The sequence below is a fragment of the Aethina tumida genome, chromosome 5, assembly GCF_024364675.1.
Source record: "Aethina tumida isolate Nest 87 chromosome 5, icAetTumi1.1, whole genome shotgun sequence".
NCBI classification, from domain to species: Eukaryota; Metazoa; Arthropoda; class Insecta; order Coleoptera; family Nitidulidae; genus Aethina; species Aethina tumida.
This window is the reverse complement of record NC_065439.1, coordinates 5,961,227-5,978,174: the sequence shown is the minus strand read 5'-3', so window position 1 is coordinate 5,978,174 and position 16,948 is coordinate 5,961,227. Positions and strand designations below refer to the sequence as shown.

The window sequence follows — 16,948 nt, the reverse complement described above, 5'->3', positions numbered from 1 at the left end:
TTATATAAATGGATAATGATAAAATATAATTGTTAACTTATTGATTTTAATATGTAATAAAATAAAAATTTTGTTTAATTGCATTTTTCATTCACTCTTGCGTCTTTCTACATGGTAAGAGAAGGATGTTGTGACTGGAAAGATTTGAGTCGGATATTGCAAAGACATGAACAAAGTCAAGGACACATGGAATGCATGGAAATTAAATGGATGGAATTCTATAAAGGAATCAAACACGGAAAAAAAAATAGACAAGGATAATGAGAGATTGATTAAGGAATCGCAAAAGTACTGGTATAATTTGTTTGAAATAATGATTGATATAATAAACTACTTAGCCTCACACAATTCATCATTTAGAGCACATCGAGAATCCCTTAAATTGAACGATAGCAGACACAGTGGCAATTTTATAGATTTATTTAAGATGTTATCGAAATATGATCTGTCCCTATGGGAGAACATGCAATGTATTAATGGAAAGCAACTTACTCAACATTATCTGAGCCACGACATCCAAAATGAATTAATTGCATTAATATCTAAATAAATTTTGAGATAAGCTGAGTACATGGCTGCTGCAGAAGCCTCAAAGGAAGCATTTTACTTTAAAAATCTGTTAACAGAAATTCTGGGTAGTTATGATATGATTGTCATACATAGTGATAATCGGAGTGCCCAAGCATTAGCTTCATATCCGATTCATCACAGGAGGTCGAAACATATATATGTCCGACACCATTTTATCCGTGACGCTATTTCGAATAAATTAATTATTTTACAGTCCTTGGCTACGGATGAAATGATCCGTCTTTATGTTTACCAAAGCATACAAAGTTTTGTGCTGCCTTGGGTCTAAGTATTGATTGAGAGTTCTCAATATTTTAGTTAAGTGGGAGTGTTAGAAATAAGTAATTGAAATATTGTTGAAAGCGATATCTAAGCAAGCAGGTGTGTTTTATTCTTCCCGAAGAATGAAAAACTAAACTAGGATGTCATTTTATGACGAAATGACATGAAACGAATCAGAAATGTAAATATATAAGTTCAGTCTCACATTTACTATAAACAAATTTTGCATAGTATGATACCGATTGTGTGTTTTTAAAAGCATAATTACAATTGTTGAGTTTTGTATTGTAAAATTATAAATTTTCATTAAGTAAATGTTGGACATATAGTCTAACAAATTTTAAATTTTATCTTATTGTACTTAAGGTTATCTTGCAAATTTTAACTGTTCAAAATTGTTGTGCATGTGTTATTTTTGGTTATTTAAATATGATCAGTTATCACAAGTTACTTCCAAGGTGTTTTTTCTGTTTTAAATATTGTCATAATTAGTATCAATCTACAATATTTTTCACTCACAATAAGTTAGTATATAAATTATAATACACTATATTGGATAACTAATTTCAATTTTTTGTTTTCAGCATTTAACCAAGAAAAAACTTTCCACCAAGTTTTAAACTGTCATGTTATTTTATGAGGAACAGAAAATAAATATAAAAGGTCAGTTACACATTTACTATAAACTAATTTTGCATGGTATCATACCGATTGTGTGTTTTTGGTACAATTACAACTGTTCAATTTTGTATTGTAAAAATATAAATTGTCATTAATATGCAGCTAAGCAAATATTGAGCATATAGTCTAATAAATTTTAAATTTTATTTTATCGTACTAAAATATATCTTACAAACCTTACAGGACAATTATTTTTGAGTATATTTTTACTTCCAAGGTACCTTTTCTGTTTAAATGTTGTCATAATTTGTATCAATCTACAATATTTGCCACTCACAATAAGTTAGAACATAATTTATATTATACTATATTTTTAACTTAACTATTTTACAAAATTATTTTAATAAATTGAAAAACTAATATGTTTTCAGTACTTAACCAAGAAACTAAAAAGCTTCCTACCAAGTTGAAAGTTCCTTAGTACAAATAAAAAATTAAACTGGCACGTTATTTTATGAAGAAAGGAAATGAATTGAATTAGAAATGTAAATATAAAAGGTCAGTCCCACATTTACTATAAACAAATTTTGCATAGTATGATACCGATTGTGTGTTTTTAAAGGCACAATTACAACCATTTTGTTTTGTATTGTAAAAATATAAATTTTCATTAATATATGGTTAATATATAGATAACTAAATGGACATATAGACTATTAAATTTTAAATTTTGTCTTATTGTAATAGGATCAGTTATCACCAAGGCGTCTTTTCTGTTTTAAATATTGTCACAACAAACGTCGACCAATAAACCCGAACAACTGTATATATGAAAACTATAGTCACGAAAGCTTCAACCTTTACAATCTACAATATTTTTCTCTCACAATAATTTAGTGTATGAATGTGACTGTGACGGATACAGGATTTGGCAAAAGTGCGTTCAAAATTGAGTCTCAATTTAAAGAAAAAAGAACAGCCAGAAAAAAACGAATGGTTCAGTTATGAACATATTGATGAACCTATTCAGTCTTTTGAAATGCAGTACAGAGTTAACAACACAATGATTGATGCTATTATTTTCGACACCGAATGTCTATTTAAAGTGCTCTTTGAATATTTTAAACAATTTGGTTTTATTTATGATATCAGTTATTTAAATTCTATATCAAAAGACCTTCTCAAGTATTGTAATGATTTAGGTACAATTGACAACAAACAGCCTTTCAAACTATATGAAGAACTCCAACTTTTAAAAACGAATTCACTAGACTCTATCAACGACGCGAAACAACTCATTCAGTACATTTTAGAAAATAATTTGAAAGAAATATATCCAAATGTTTATATAACAATTAGAATCATGCTCACAGTTCCTGTCAGTACAGCTTCCGCTGAGAGAAGCTTCTCAAAGTTAAAATTGATTAAGACATACTTGAGAAACACGATGAGTCAAGAGGGACTATCTGCGTTATCAGTTCTATCAATTGAAGCTGAAATAGCGGCTAGTGTTAGCTATGACATAATGTTGAAAAAGTTCAGTGAGGCCAAAAGCCGAAAAGTTCGTCTATTTTAATTTCTATTTGTGTAATTTTTGTCATCAAATGATTAGCAATAAATCTCGTTTACTCATACATTAGTTTAACTATAATTCGGCTTATGTAATTTAACGTTTTCTTGACTGGGAAAAAAGGAGGCTTTCAAAGAACTGAAGAACTCCAACCAGATCGAGGAACGAGAACGTACCAAGCGTTATAACTAACGTCAGTGTTTGTATTCATGAATCAAATTGCCTAAATTATATGTCCAATGAGCGTCATTTAGGGCGTGTCGGCATACCCTCAGTGAACATCAATACTTTAAGAAGATCAATTCATTTGGCAATTCTGAAATATGAAGGAAAAGCTATAACAAAACCATCGCACGTATATTAATGCACCCAGTAATAACATACTCCAATGTTTGAGGAGCAGCAGGTTATAAACCTTAAATTGACACTGTTGCAAATTTTACGATTTATGATTCTGATGATATTATTTCTGTGTTTGTAGATCTCAATTGCTGCAATGATATCCACTTGTTGAGGCAAGAAGTTTTGCTTTCATGTTTCCACATAACAGTGCATGTTCAGTTTTAAATATTCATCTCATTGAACATTCTTCAAATGGATGCAAACTTTTTATCGTGTATTATTGTACAAAAATTCTTCAGTTAACTAAAGTTAGGACTATAGATGAAGAGAATTGAAGTGATTCTTGGATGTCAGACCACATGCCACACCACACCTGAAACAAAATTAAATAATCTTCAGTCAATATTTCACAATATTTGTTTAGTGTGGGAGTCCTCATTGAATATTTTAATTTGATTCCCGTGATTTACACGTGACTACTATTAGATTTTATTTTCTACTAGTGCAGGTTCACACAATAGGATTCAAATTTAACAAGTTCTCCAGGGTTTCCCAGAATATGTGGGCAATCTACTGGATTCAGATAGAACACATAAAAATAATAGGACAAGTTCCTACTTTTTTTCCTACGACCTTCTTTTAGTTTGTTTTTAAATAACTTTCGAAGTATGATAATAGGTGGAATAGAATAATTTTTTAATATGATGATAACTAAGTAAGTCTCCTTAAAATCGGCAGATTAAATTACATTCGGCTTATTTAGGTTGACAGGGACGAATTAGTCCTAACACATTAATGCTATTTTTTATCCTGTATGATAAAGGCACAACAATAATATTTTTAAACTGCATAAACCTTAAGCTTAAAATAGGAACGTTTACAAAAATATTATTGATATTGTGAAGCTAGTTATAGAAATTAAGTTATTAATTTTGAAAAATATATGAATAAATTAGAATATATTAGTTTAACTGAAATTAATATATTTTTTCAAATATAATTAAAGAAGTATTAAAATTTATTTGAGACTTTCAAAATTCTATTAATTTGGAATCTTTGTTTAAAATTTTGAACACGTTGTCCAAAAATATTGAAAAATATCTAAACTACCTGGTATTTTATAAATTATTTTTTAATTATAATTTGGTCGTGTTCTGATTTTTTGTAAAGCATTTGGGTTATAAAAAATTATTTAATAATTATTACCATAAACAATGAAACTAAAATAAAATAAAATAATATTTCGTTAATTATGCTTTTTACTCTGACCTTTGTTTTGAAGAGAACTGCAAGAGTTGCTTGTGATAAATATTCAATTAAAAAATAAATAAAATATCTACTCGTCACCTAATAATATTGGTTTAAGTTAACTGTGGAGAAATCAGTATCAAAAATTTACTACTAAACATGCTTAAAGTAAAATAAAAGACCAATAAATAATTAAAAATTAATAATAATAAAGAAAGGAGGAAAATCAAATCGCTAAATTGTCTTGAAAAGAATGGTACCACTTTTTAAATATGATTTTCATAATTTTACATAAGAAATTAGTGGACAAAAATCATGCATCACAAATAATATTAGACAATTTAATTATTAATTACACAAAATGTACTGAAGAGAAAAAGAAAAAGATTTATTTAAGTCACCATTACTATACACTATAAATTGTCGCATTAATATTGTCACACCCGTGACTTATTGGGGGTTGGGGAGTAGCTCAGATAAACACCAGTACAGAGTAAATACAATTTTATTCATAGTTTATATATAAAAAAAAACACATTACGAATTATCTAACTTACAGTAATAAGTAAGGGACCATCTTCAGGGCTGCTCTTGGGGTTCACTGGTATCCACCGGGCGACTCGTGACCTCTGTTCTAGTTCACACACTTCTGTCCCCCGTCATCTTTGACGCGCTTTCATTTATAGTCTGTTATTACAAAACATTACAATAGTTTATTGACACTAGTAAAGCGTGACCCAGATATACCGCTGAGTCTTGGCAAGTCAGCGGAATGTGTTGGTGCTGACAATGCCAATCAAGACATTATGCGAAAGCAATAATCGCACTAGGGGCAATGTTCGTATGTTGATGATTGAGGATTATTTCTGTGTCCTATCGTCCCTATGTGACATGTCCCCCCGGCATCCTAAAGTTGGCCCCCAACTTTAAATTTCTATTCTACGTTCACAAGGTCCATATCACGTGATCACAAGATTATAAGTCCTTCCACACTAATTCTTCCTGTGGGTTACCACCTGGCTTCCCGGATTGCGCGGGCAAACAATTGTTCTTATACACTTTCACACCAAGTCACTCTACCCTGGCCTGTCTCGGTCTGTCCACCTTGATTTGTCCTTTCGACTGGCTGTGGTACTGTGGTGAGTGTATTAGATTAGCTTGGTTCCGCTTCCGTGTTGTAGCCATACGATGGTGAACCCTAGGATTAGTGTGGATTGCTAACTAGAACAAAATATTTTTCACGCAGTATGTTGTTTATGATTGACTTTACATTGCTGTTTATTATACACTATTATTAAAACAAAACCTATTTAATTAATTATACTAATACTCTTTACGATCTTTACATTAATTTATATTTATCCGACACGTTCTTTGGTATTAGAACGTACAGAGTATTTAACTCGCGATATTCCATTATTGTTTTCTACTTACTCTTTTCCATTATCCTCTTCCCTTTCTTTCGGTTTCGGCGTCCATGGGTCGTGGTAGCTTAAAATCCTACTTACATGTATCACCTCTTTTTTGGCATTACTAGCCTCACCTTTCCTAACCTCGTAATCTACTTCTGACACTTTCTTAGTAATATAATACGGTCCAAACCATCTCAGCAGTAGTTTTTCACTTCGACCGACTTTTCTAACCGGTGTGAAAACTTTAACTTTATCTCCTATTGAGAACTCCACATGTCGGTGGTCCTTGTCGTACCTCCCTTTGTCAAAGTTCGATCTCTTCCTAATATTTTCCACCGCTTCACTCCTCACCGCAAGAGCCTTTTCCCTAATTTGTTCCGCATCAGTTGAGTTGCAGGGTTCCATCAGGTTCGCTTCGGTCGGTAGGATTGCTTCTCTGCCATAAACTAACATAAACGGTGAATACCTTGTTGTATCCTGTATCGCTGTGTTATACGCAAATGTCACGTGGGGTAAGTATTCGTCCCAGTCTGTTTGCTGTGTGTTTGTATACATCGACAACATATTCGCTAGGGTTTTATTCAATCTTTCCGTCAGTCCATTACAGTTTGGGTGGTAAGCAGTCGTGTACTGGTTGTACGTTCCTAATCTGCTGACTACCTCCCTCACCAGCTCTGACCTAAAATTGGTTGCTGTGTGTTTGTATACATATATTCGCTAGGGTTTTATTCAATCTTTCTGTCAGTCCATTACAGTTTGGGTGGTAAGCAGTCGTGTACTGGTTGTACGTTCCTAATCTGCTGACTACCTCCCTCACCAACTCTGACCTAAAATTGGTCCCCCTGTCGCTTAAAAGATTTCTTGGCGCTCCGTGTACTTTTTCCCATTATAAATTTGGCTACGTTCCTTGCTTTACCATCCGGTAGTGCCTGTGTCTCCTCCCATCTTGTGGCGTAATCCGTTGCTACGATTATTACGGTGTTTCCTTTTTTGCTCTTTCGAAATGGTCCCAATATGTCGATCCCTACTCTTACGAATGGTGTTTCCACCGGTATGGGCTGTAAAAGTCCTGCGGGTTTCTTTCCTTCTAGGCCCTTCCTCGCTTGACAGTCTGGACATCCCTTGACGAACTTTTCTACATCTTTGCTTAGGGTTTCCCAGTAGTATCTACTTCTTATTTTATGTAGCGTTTTTGCTACTCCTAGATGTCCTGACAGTGGTTCCGAATGGTGGGAATGCAATATTTCTCCCACTAGGTGTTCCGGGATAACCAGCACATTTTCCTGGCCTGTTGACATGGGGTTGATTTTGTATAGTACGTTATCCACTAACCGAAAGTTTTTTGCTCTTTTTGCTGTTCCTATAGGGCTGTTTGACGGGTCCTCTATTGCTGATATAATCTCTTTCAGTCCAACATCCTTCTGTTGTTCTTGTGCCAGGTCCGTAGGCATTAGTAAAAACGTTGGGATGTCGTCGATGTTTTCCTCCGCTTCTTCTGGTGTTAGGACCGGGTTTCTAGATAGGCAATCCGCATCTTGATGTTTAGCGCCACTTTTGTGTACGATGGTGTAATCGAACTCGGAAAGTTTTAGTGACCATCTCGCTAATCTTCCTGTGGGATCCTTCAATGACCTTATCCAACATAGCGCGTGGTGATCACTAACTATCTTTACTGGTCTTCCGTATATCAGATGTCGCAGGTATCCTAGTGCCCATATCGCTGCTAGCCCTTCCAGTTCCGTGATTGTGTAATCCTTTTCCGCCTTGGACAGACTTCTGCTGATGTATGCTATTGGATGTTGGTTCTGATCTTCTCCTTTTGATAATTCCTTCTGGACTACTTCCTCCGCTGATTCGTCACAAGTTTCGAGAATCCGCTCCCGCGTTGTTGGAGTATTTACGGTTTCCCTACTAGGTGATCGGGACAGCCTTGAACTTCTTTCAAAAGGGGTTTTGCGGTACGCCAATTTCCGCTACGATATTTTTATGAGAACTGGTATTTTCAAAGCTGCTGAGGTGGCTCGGGTTACTATTTTGTTTGCCATAAAAAAAATGTTAAGTACCGACCAGGAAAGGGAGGTTAGATTGTGCGAGTTGGCATTGTTTGTGAAGCGCTGCTGCTCCTGCTGGAACCTAAATTACTATTTTCCCTGTAAGAAAGACAACACAACCACAATTTTCCTACGAGTGTGCCGGCCGGGAACTAATTATGGAGAATTAGCCCCAACCGAAACCTTAGGCGCCTCCACCACATGTCACACCCGTGACTTATTGGGGGTTGGGGAGTAGCTCAGATAAACACCAGTACAGAGTAAATACAATTTTATTCATAGTTTATATATAAAAAAAAACACATTACGAATTATCTAACTTACAGTAATAAGTAAGGGACCATCTTCAGGGCTGCTCTTGGGGTTCACTGGTATCCACCGGGCGACTCGTGACCTCTGTTCTAGTTCACACACTTCTGTCCCCCGTCATCTTTGACGCGCTTTCATTTATAGTCTGTTATTACAAAACATTACAATAGTTTATTGACACTAGTAAAGCGTGACCCAGATATACCGCTGAGTCTTGGCAAGTCAGCGGAATGTGTTGGTGCTGACAATGCCAATCAAGACATTATGCGAAAGCAATAATCGCACTAGGGGCAATGTTCGTATGTTGATGATTGAGGATTATTTCTGTGTCCTATCGTCCCTATGTGACAATATATTTAAGTCATAGTGTACTATGATGCATCGTATTTTATATCAAAAATAAATATGAAATAATATATCACCCAGTTAAACACCAATAAATTCTTATAAATTGTTATTTATAGTGGTTACACATGGCATAAAACTAAAAGATAACCTCTTGCAGTACTCACAAAAATTATTATGGATCTAGTGTAAAGTTGGCACTAAACACAAGTTTAATACATTGTACCTTAAGAGCAGATTAATGAGAATTATTGATTGAATACTATATTTCACTTTTATATCATATATCCTATTTAGATGGTTGTTGTAAGTTACATCTTAATCAATAACTCCACATATTGTAAGATGAATTTATACTGACCTAATATTTTGATTTCAGACTCATTGGAATATGGATAAACACAAATAGAGAGGTTCTGAGGAATCCTAAATGTAAGCACCAGCTTATTTTGTCAATTATTGCCACCAGTGTTTTAAATCTTACTACAAGTTTACAAACACGTTTATTTGCTAAATTTTTATAAATATTTTTTGAAAATTAAAATGGAATGAACAAAATAAAAATATTTATTTATATATTACACATTTCATGAATCTTCCAAAGGCTACACAGATTTCATCTGGCGTCACAATTAAACTATTCTTACCCAGTAAGTCTGTCGTCTACCCTTTATTCAATATTCAGAAGAATATTTAGTAAACATTTTCTTGTTTGACTACACTTTTAGTTTGAAATTTAGTATTAACCAAGGATAATTATACCAATAACCTTCTAGAATCCGCGATTTTAAGGAACATTTTCTGGCGCATGCGGTAATGGTTTCGCGCTTCTTGAGTAGTTTACAGTGCAGTGTTGTCGCTTTGTAACGCTGAAAATATTCGAGTTGTTCTTTGTAAAAGTTTTGTGTTCTTTGTGACTGAATAATTATTAAAATAGTGTATTAATTTTTTTTGTTTTTTTAGTAGTATATTCCTTGTATTTTACTTTACAGATTATTTTCATTTTTAAAAGATTATATTTTTATTCCTTTGGTAATATCATTTATAATTTATTGCTACCCGTTTTTTAAGTTATTTTACTTTATAGATTTACTTGAGTGCTGTATTTCTATAACATTACATTTTTATTACCATTATTTATTGGTAAGTACAATCTTAATTTATTTTATTTTATAGATAATCGTATTGTATTTAATTTAAAAATGTGTTTTTTAATTAATTTTAAATTTTGTAGAGTGGTTAAAATTATATTGTTAACAATATTATTGTCCATTCAGTTTGCAAGCGAAACACTTCGATGTCATACGGGTGGCGTGCTCATCAGGTAAGATATAAAATAGTGTTTTTGGTCGTCCGCTTGTGCTTTGTTCAGTTATTCATAATAAACCATGTGTATAAACTATAAGGTGCTTTTAATGACAACAATATTATTATATCAAATAACGGTAATGTTGTGTTTGCAGTTGATAAGTATGGGTATATGCCCACGTACGTCACCGACAACCGGCGTGAGCTTCATACGCTGTGTTGCCATTCACATTTCATTTCATTATTTTCTTATTAGTCTTTGCGCTTTTGTGTCTTGTGCCTCGTTTTGTGTATTTGTATTTTTACATAGTTTTATTTGTTAATGGTATTTTTATATGTCTATTCTATTAAAATGTACTTATTATTATTTGTTTATTTTCAGCATTGTTATTTCGTTCTTAAATTTTAAACAAGTTATTTTTTGAGGTAATTGGAGTCTCAAATGAAGTACCAAAATTTATATAAAATTCCTAACTAGTTTTTCTTTAATCACAGCATTTTTTAATAATACCTAAATAATTAAATACTTATTGTATATTTAATTATTTGGGTATAAAAACAATAATAAAATACCTAAATAATTAAATACTTATATTTAATTATTTAGGTATTTTATTATTTAGGTTAGTATACTTTTCTTTCAAATTGGAGATTATATGTCATGTTTAGCTTTACATTTATGTTTCATATAAAACTTGTTAATTGTTTAGACTCGCAGCTCCTAATTTTGGCTGTAAAAAATAGAAAGAAAGTCATTCTTCCTATTATTTTTTTCAAAATATTATACACGCGGCGAAGAGTGTGTTTTTAACAAGTAAAAAATTAAGATTTTCTTATAGAAAATTCAATTTTAAGTTGAAAAATATTGACTGATGAGATTTTTCATTGAAATTTTTATGAACAACATTTTTTATATTGTGTTCCTATTTTTCTCAATAAGTTCAACAAAAATAGAATATATTCAAAAAAAAAAAACTAAAAACCTAATATAACCTAACCTGACCTATATTTTTTTCAGAAAGTTCATCAAAAAAAATTGTCAATATTAATTTTAATAAAAATTACAAAATTTTCAAAAATTCAACAAAAATTGACAAATTACATTATTGACAATTTTTTTATATTCTATTTTTGATGAACTTTCTGCAAAAAATAAGTCAGGTTAGCTTACATTAGGTTTCCATTTCTTTTTTTTTTGAAAATATCCACCAGCAAAATTTCGTTCATCTTGAAAATAATATGGTTCATACTCAAAATGTTGAGAACATGTGAATGCGATGCAAAAGGGAACTTCGTCACCAATTTGGAACTACAGAAGATTTATTTCTCTCATATATGCATGAATTTATTTAGAGAAATAAATTCCGAAACGGGGACCATTTCAATGCCATACTTAAGTGCATTAGACAACAATATCCTCTCTTACAATAAATTTTAATTCCGTATTTATTGTTTCGTTTCATTTCTTTCGTATTATTTGCCACAACAAAGGCATGATATAATGTCAAATAAAAATAAATTATAATTTCTCCAAATACGACTTATAACACAAATTGGCAACACCGCCCGCAAATTAGAAGTAAAGCGGGCAGATAGCGACGTACGTTCTGCATAGGTTCATACTTATCAACCGCAAACACTGAACTGAATTACTGAATTTTTAATTATAACATAACAGAAAGGAAGAAGATTTCCACTAGTTGTTTCTTGGGACAAATGAGAAATTAAACTGGCATGAATTTTTACGAAGAAAGGAAATGAAAATAATCAAAAACGTAAATATAAAAGGTCAGTCTCATATTTACTATAAACTAATTTTGCTTTGTTTGATACTGATTGTGTGTTTTTATAAGTATAATTACAACTGTTCAATTTTGTATTGTGAAAATATAAATTTTCATTAATATGTAGATAAGTAACTGATGAACATATAATCTAATGCATAACTAACTAATATTTAAAATTAAATTGAATAACATCAATTTTTGGTTTTCAGCATTTAACTGAGAAGCTAAAAAGCTTCCTACTATGTTGAAAGTTCCTTAGTACAAATCAAAAACTAAACTGGCATATCATTTTATGAGGAAGTGACATGGAATGAATTAGAAATGTAAATATATAAGGTCAGTCTCACATTTACTATAAACAAATTTTGCATAGTATCATATCGATTGTGTGTTTTTAATAGCACAATTACAATTGTTCAGTTTTGCATTGTAAAAACATAAATTTCCATTAATATGTTGATAAGTAAATGATGAATATATAATCTAATGTATAACTAACTAATATATAAAATTAAATTGAATAACTTATATCAATTTTTGGTTTTCAGCATTTAACCAAGAAACTAAAATGCTTCCTACCACATTGAAAGTTCCTTAGTACAAATGAAAAACTAAACTAGCATATCATTTTATTAGGAAATGATATGAAATGAGTCACAAATGTAAATATAAAAGGTAGGCCTTACATTTGGTATAAACAAATTTTCCATAGTATCATACCAATTGTGTGTTTTTAAAAGCTCAATTACAATTGTTCAGTTTTGTATTGTAAAAATATAAATTTTCATTAATATATGGTTAAGTAAATGTTGGACATACAGTCTAATAAACTTTAAATTTTATCTTATTGTACTTAAGGTTATCTTACAAATTTTAATTGTTCAAAACTGTTGTGCATGTGTTTAATATAAATATGTATGCAGGGCAATTATTTTTGGTTATTTAAATATGATCATTTATCACAAGTTACCTCCAAAATGTTTTTTCTGTTTTAAATGTTGTCATAATTGGTATCAATCTACAACATTTTTCACTCACAATAAGTTAGTATATAAATTATAATACACTATATCTTTTAACTTAACTATTATCTAATATTATATTAATAAATTGGATAACTAATTTCAATTTTTTGTTTTCAGCATTTAACCAAGAAATACTGTCCAACAAGTTTTAAACTATCATGTTATTTTATGAGGAAAGGAAATGAAATGAATCAGAAAAGTAAATATAAAAGGTCAGTTTCATATTTTCTATAAACTAATTGCATATTACCATACTGATTATGTGTTTTTATAAGTACAATTACAACTGTTCAATTTTGTATTGTGAAAATATAAATTTTCATTAATATGTGGATAAGCAAATATTGAGCATATAGTATAATTTAAATTTAAAAAATTAAATTTTATTTTATCATACTAAAAGATACCTTAACAAATTTTAACTGTTTGAAATTGTTGTGTACGTGTTTGGTATAAATATATATGCAGGACAATTATTTTTGGCTATTTAAATAAGTTACTTCCAAGGTATCTTTTCTGTGTATATTGTTCAACAATATGTGTCACTCACAATAAGTTAGAATATAAATTATATTATACTATATTTTTAACTTAACTATTATACAAAATTATTTTAACAAATTGAATAACTAATATGTTTTCAGCATTTAACCAAGAAACTAAAAAGCTTCCCACCAAGTTGTAACAACCTTAAGACAAATAAAAAATTGAACTGGCATGTTATTTTATGAAGAAAGGAAATGAAATGAATCAGAAATATAAGTATATTAGGTCAGTCCCATATTTACTATAAACTAATTTTACATAGTATCATACTGGTTGTGTGTTTTTAAAAGTACAATTATAACCATTCAGTTTTGTATTGTAAAAATATAAATTTTCATTAATATATGGATAAGATATAGATAAGTAAATGTTGGAAATATAGACTAATAAATTTTAAATTTTACCTTATTGTACTTAAGGTTATCTTACAAATTTTAGCTGTTCACAATTGTTGTGCAAGTGTTTAATTTAAATATGTATGGTGGGCAATTATTTTTGACTAAATACGATCATTTATCACCAAGGTGTCTCTGTTTTAAATATTGTCACAATTTGTATCAATCTACAGGAACTAATTCCAACAAACTTTGACCAATAAACCTGAACAACTATATATGTGAAAACTATGGTCACAAAAGCCTCAACCTTTACAATCTATAATATTTTTCTCTCACAATAATTTAGTGTATGAGTTGTATTATTCTGTATTTTTTAACTTAAATGTAACTTAAAATTTTAGCAAGGGAGAAAATTAAATAAGTTAGAAACACAAATATAAAAGGTCAGTTTCACATTTACTATTAACTTATTTTGTCTAATATTATATTCACTGTGTGTTTTAAGAAGCGCAATTATAATCGTTCAGATTCGTATTGTAGAAATAAATTTTGATTAATATAAGAATAATATATGGACATAAAGATACGGGACATATAGCGCAACAATTTTAAAATTTTATCTTGTCATATTTAAGCCAATATTACAAATTTTTACCCTATATATAAATTATTATTTATATATTATCTATTATATAAATGATAGATTAGCGACTGTTAATCTGTCGTTTTAGTTTGATTAAAACAAATTCACAATATTGCAACAAACGTACATTAACTCTCGGTTTTTTCTTAAAAACTGCCCCGATTATGCTCATTATTATGCTGATTGTGTGTTTTTAAAATTACAATTTAACTGACCATTTTTAATTTTTTAACCTTAATATTTTAAATTTTATAATTTTGTTTTAATTTTATTTTTTTAATATTTCAAATAACAATTTTAATTCTTTTAGAAAATTGATTATTTAAAAAAAGTTGTAATGAAAATATGTAGAGCAACTGGTTTAGTAAAATTTTTAAGTATTTTAACTGTCACAATTATTGCCAGATTAATTAGAGAAGAATTTACTCCGGGGTCAAGTTTTTTAATAGTTTAATTGCCACGAACCATATTTTGATATCCTTTTCTACATACTTTTTTGTTTCAAACGGAATAATTGAATTTCTTTCTTTCAGCTTAAAATTCTCAAATTACGCTATATAATTTTCAAATTTGTCTAGTTTGATGATTTTTGTTTATATAATCAATTAAATTTCTTATATTTTCACTTTTATTCTCAGATTATGTTGAAAAATTTCACCAATTTAAAATTTTCATAGTGAATATCTAATTTTAAAACATTTTAACAAACTTAAAGATATTTTTCAAGTAATTTAAATTTTTTCAATATTCTTCTAGTTATTTTTGGCTTAAAATTGTAAATTTTCAAATTTGTTTAGTTTCAAACATTATTTGCTGAAAATTGATGATTTTTGTATATATAATTAATTGATGTTGTTCATCTTTATTTTCGTAGTAAAATTTGTTTTATTTTGCTTTGTAATTTTACAAAATTTTACATTAATTTCTATTAATTGTTTAATTACTTCAAACATAAAAATATTAAGAAACATTAAAATTTAATAAATTTATATTTTTAAATTTACCTTTAAAAATTATCTTTAAAGATTTTCTATAAATTCTCAAGTACATTTATTTAAAAAGGTATATTAATTAATTTCTATGAATTGTTAAGTTGAGTTAATTTCAAAAATACTAAATAAGACTGAAAATGACTAAATTAATATTTGTTTATACCATAAAAAATTTATTTATACTTCTTTTTATACTAGTTAACTATAATAATATATAATAAAAATTTTAGATTATGAAAATACATCCTGCGAAGAAAATATTTCATTGCGACTACCTTCGAGTAGTTCCCCATGACTTTTAAATAGGTCTTTTTATTTTCTCTTTTAAAAATTAGTATTGAAAATATAATTAAAATTAATCATCTTAAATTATTGTAACAAATTATACTCAGTTACTAAGAACTAAACCGTTCTAAAGTTTTCAGTGTGTTATTATTTTATTTTTTATGTTTTTTTAGTAAATTTGAAAACAATAATTCAGGTTTATTATTTTATTTTGAATATTAATTTTTGATACACCATTTTTGAATTGAGATTTAAGACATTCTCTCTACAGTGACTTCCTCTTTAGAAGTCATATTGGTAACTTGAAGAGAGTTTGTTATAGTCATGATATTTCAGGTTGTCTTTGACTCATGTTATCATTTCTCTCCAGAATCACAAAGAAATTTAAAATTAGTTAAAAATGGTTACTTGTGTATCTATCCCAGAACGTTTTGTTAACTACTTAAAATTTTGAAGAGAATATATCAATAAGTATGTAGTTACAATACGTTCTAACGTTTGTGATCTTTTTGTGTTTTAGGTATTAGGATTATTTACTCGGAAACCACTCATCGAGTTTTACTTTCTTCAGCCACTCGAACCAATTGATTATGTCAATCTACTAGAACACCAAAATAATTGGGAGATCTCGGGTTCGACCTCTTAGAACTTAAAGTCTATATTAATTTGGATATTGACATAAGGACGAGTTGCTGTCCCAGTTGTGGACTTTCATAAGTAATTTTATATATTTAGTTTGCAAGTTTGTAACAATGTAATTTATTCTTTCAATAGTACATATTCACTTGTGTGTACTTGTTCATTTGTCTCAACTAAAGTTTATAACCTGCTGCTCTTTGAACATTGGAGTTGATAAATTGACAATTATAACAAGTATCTAAAGGAAGAATTTAGTTTAAAATATAATTGTTAAAGGTTATCCGTTATAGTTGTTATGGTATATCTCTTATGTGTCAGTTGGATTTAAGATATTTTCTATTTACCTTAACAAAGTTTCAGGAGTTCCTTTTTAATATGTTTTTGGTTTAACATACGACACTCATTATTCCCTTGTACGTAGTTATTTTACCTCTTTTTTATCCTATTTACTATGTTTATTAGTGATTTCGAAATTTCCTCTTTTTGATTTCGCTTTGAAAGCGTTAGTGTTGGAGTGTTTAATCGATCGTCTCTTGAGTATAGAGTTGTTATTTCCTCATGGGGTAATAATGTATGACCTATTATTCTGGCGTATGATTCAATGATTCCCGATTGCACATAATTAGTTTTTATTT

The 16,948-nt window shown here is 29.7% G+C and overlaps 1 long non-coding RNA gene across 1 annotated transcript; it reads left to right on the top strand.

Moving 5' to 3' along the window:
* Nucleotides 1-11,703: 11,703 nt before the first annotated feature.
* On the top strand, nucleotides 11,704-16,355 carry LOC126265531 (uncharacterized). The gene is made up of 6 exons (XR_007548023.1): nucleotides 11,704-11,846; nucleotides 12,055-12,181; nucleotides 12,394-12,520; nucleotides 12,988-13,082; nucleotides 13,515-13,641; nucleotides 16,195-16,355. It is a non-coding gene; the product is annotated as an uncharacterized LOC126265531 (long non-coding RNA).
* The last annotated feature ends 593 nt before the right edge of the window (nucleotides 16,356-16,948 follow it).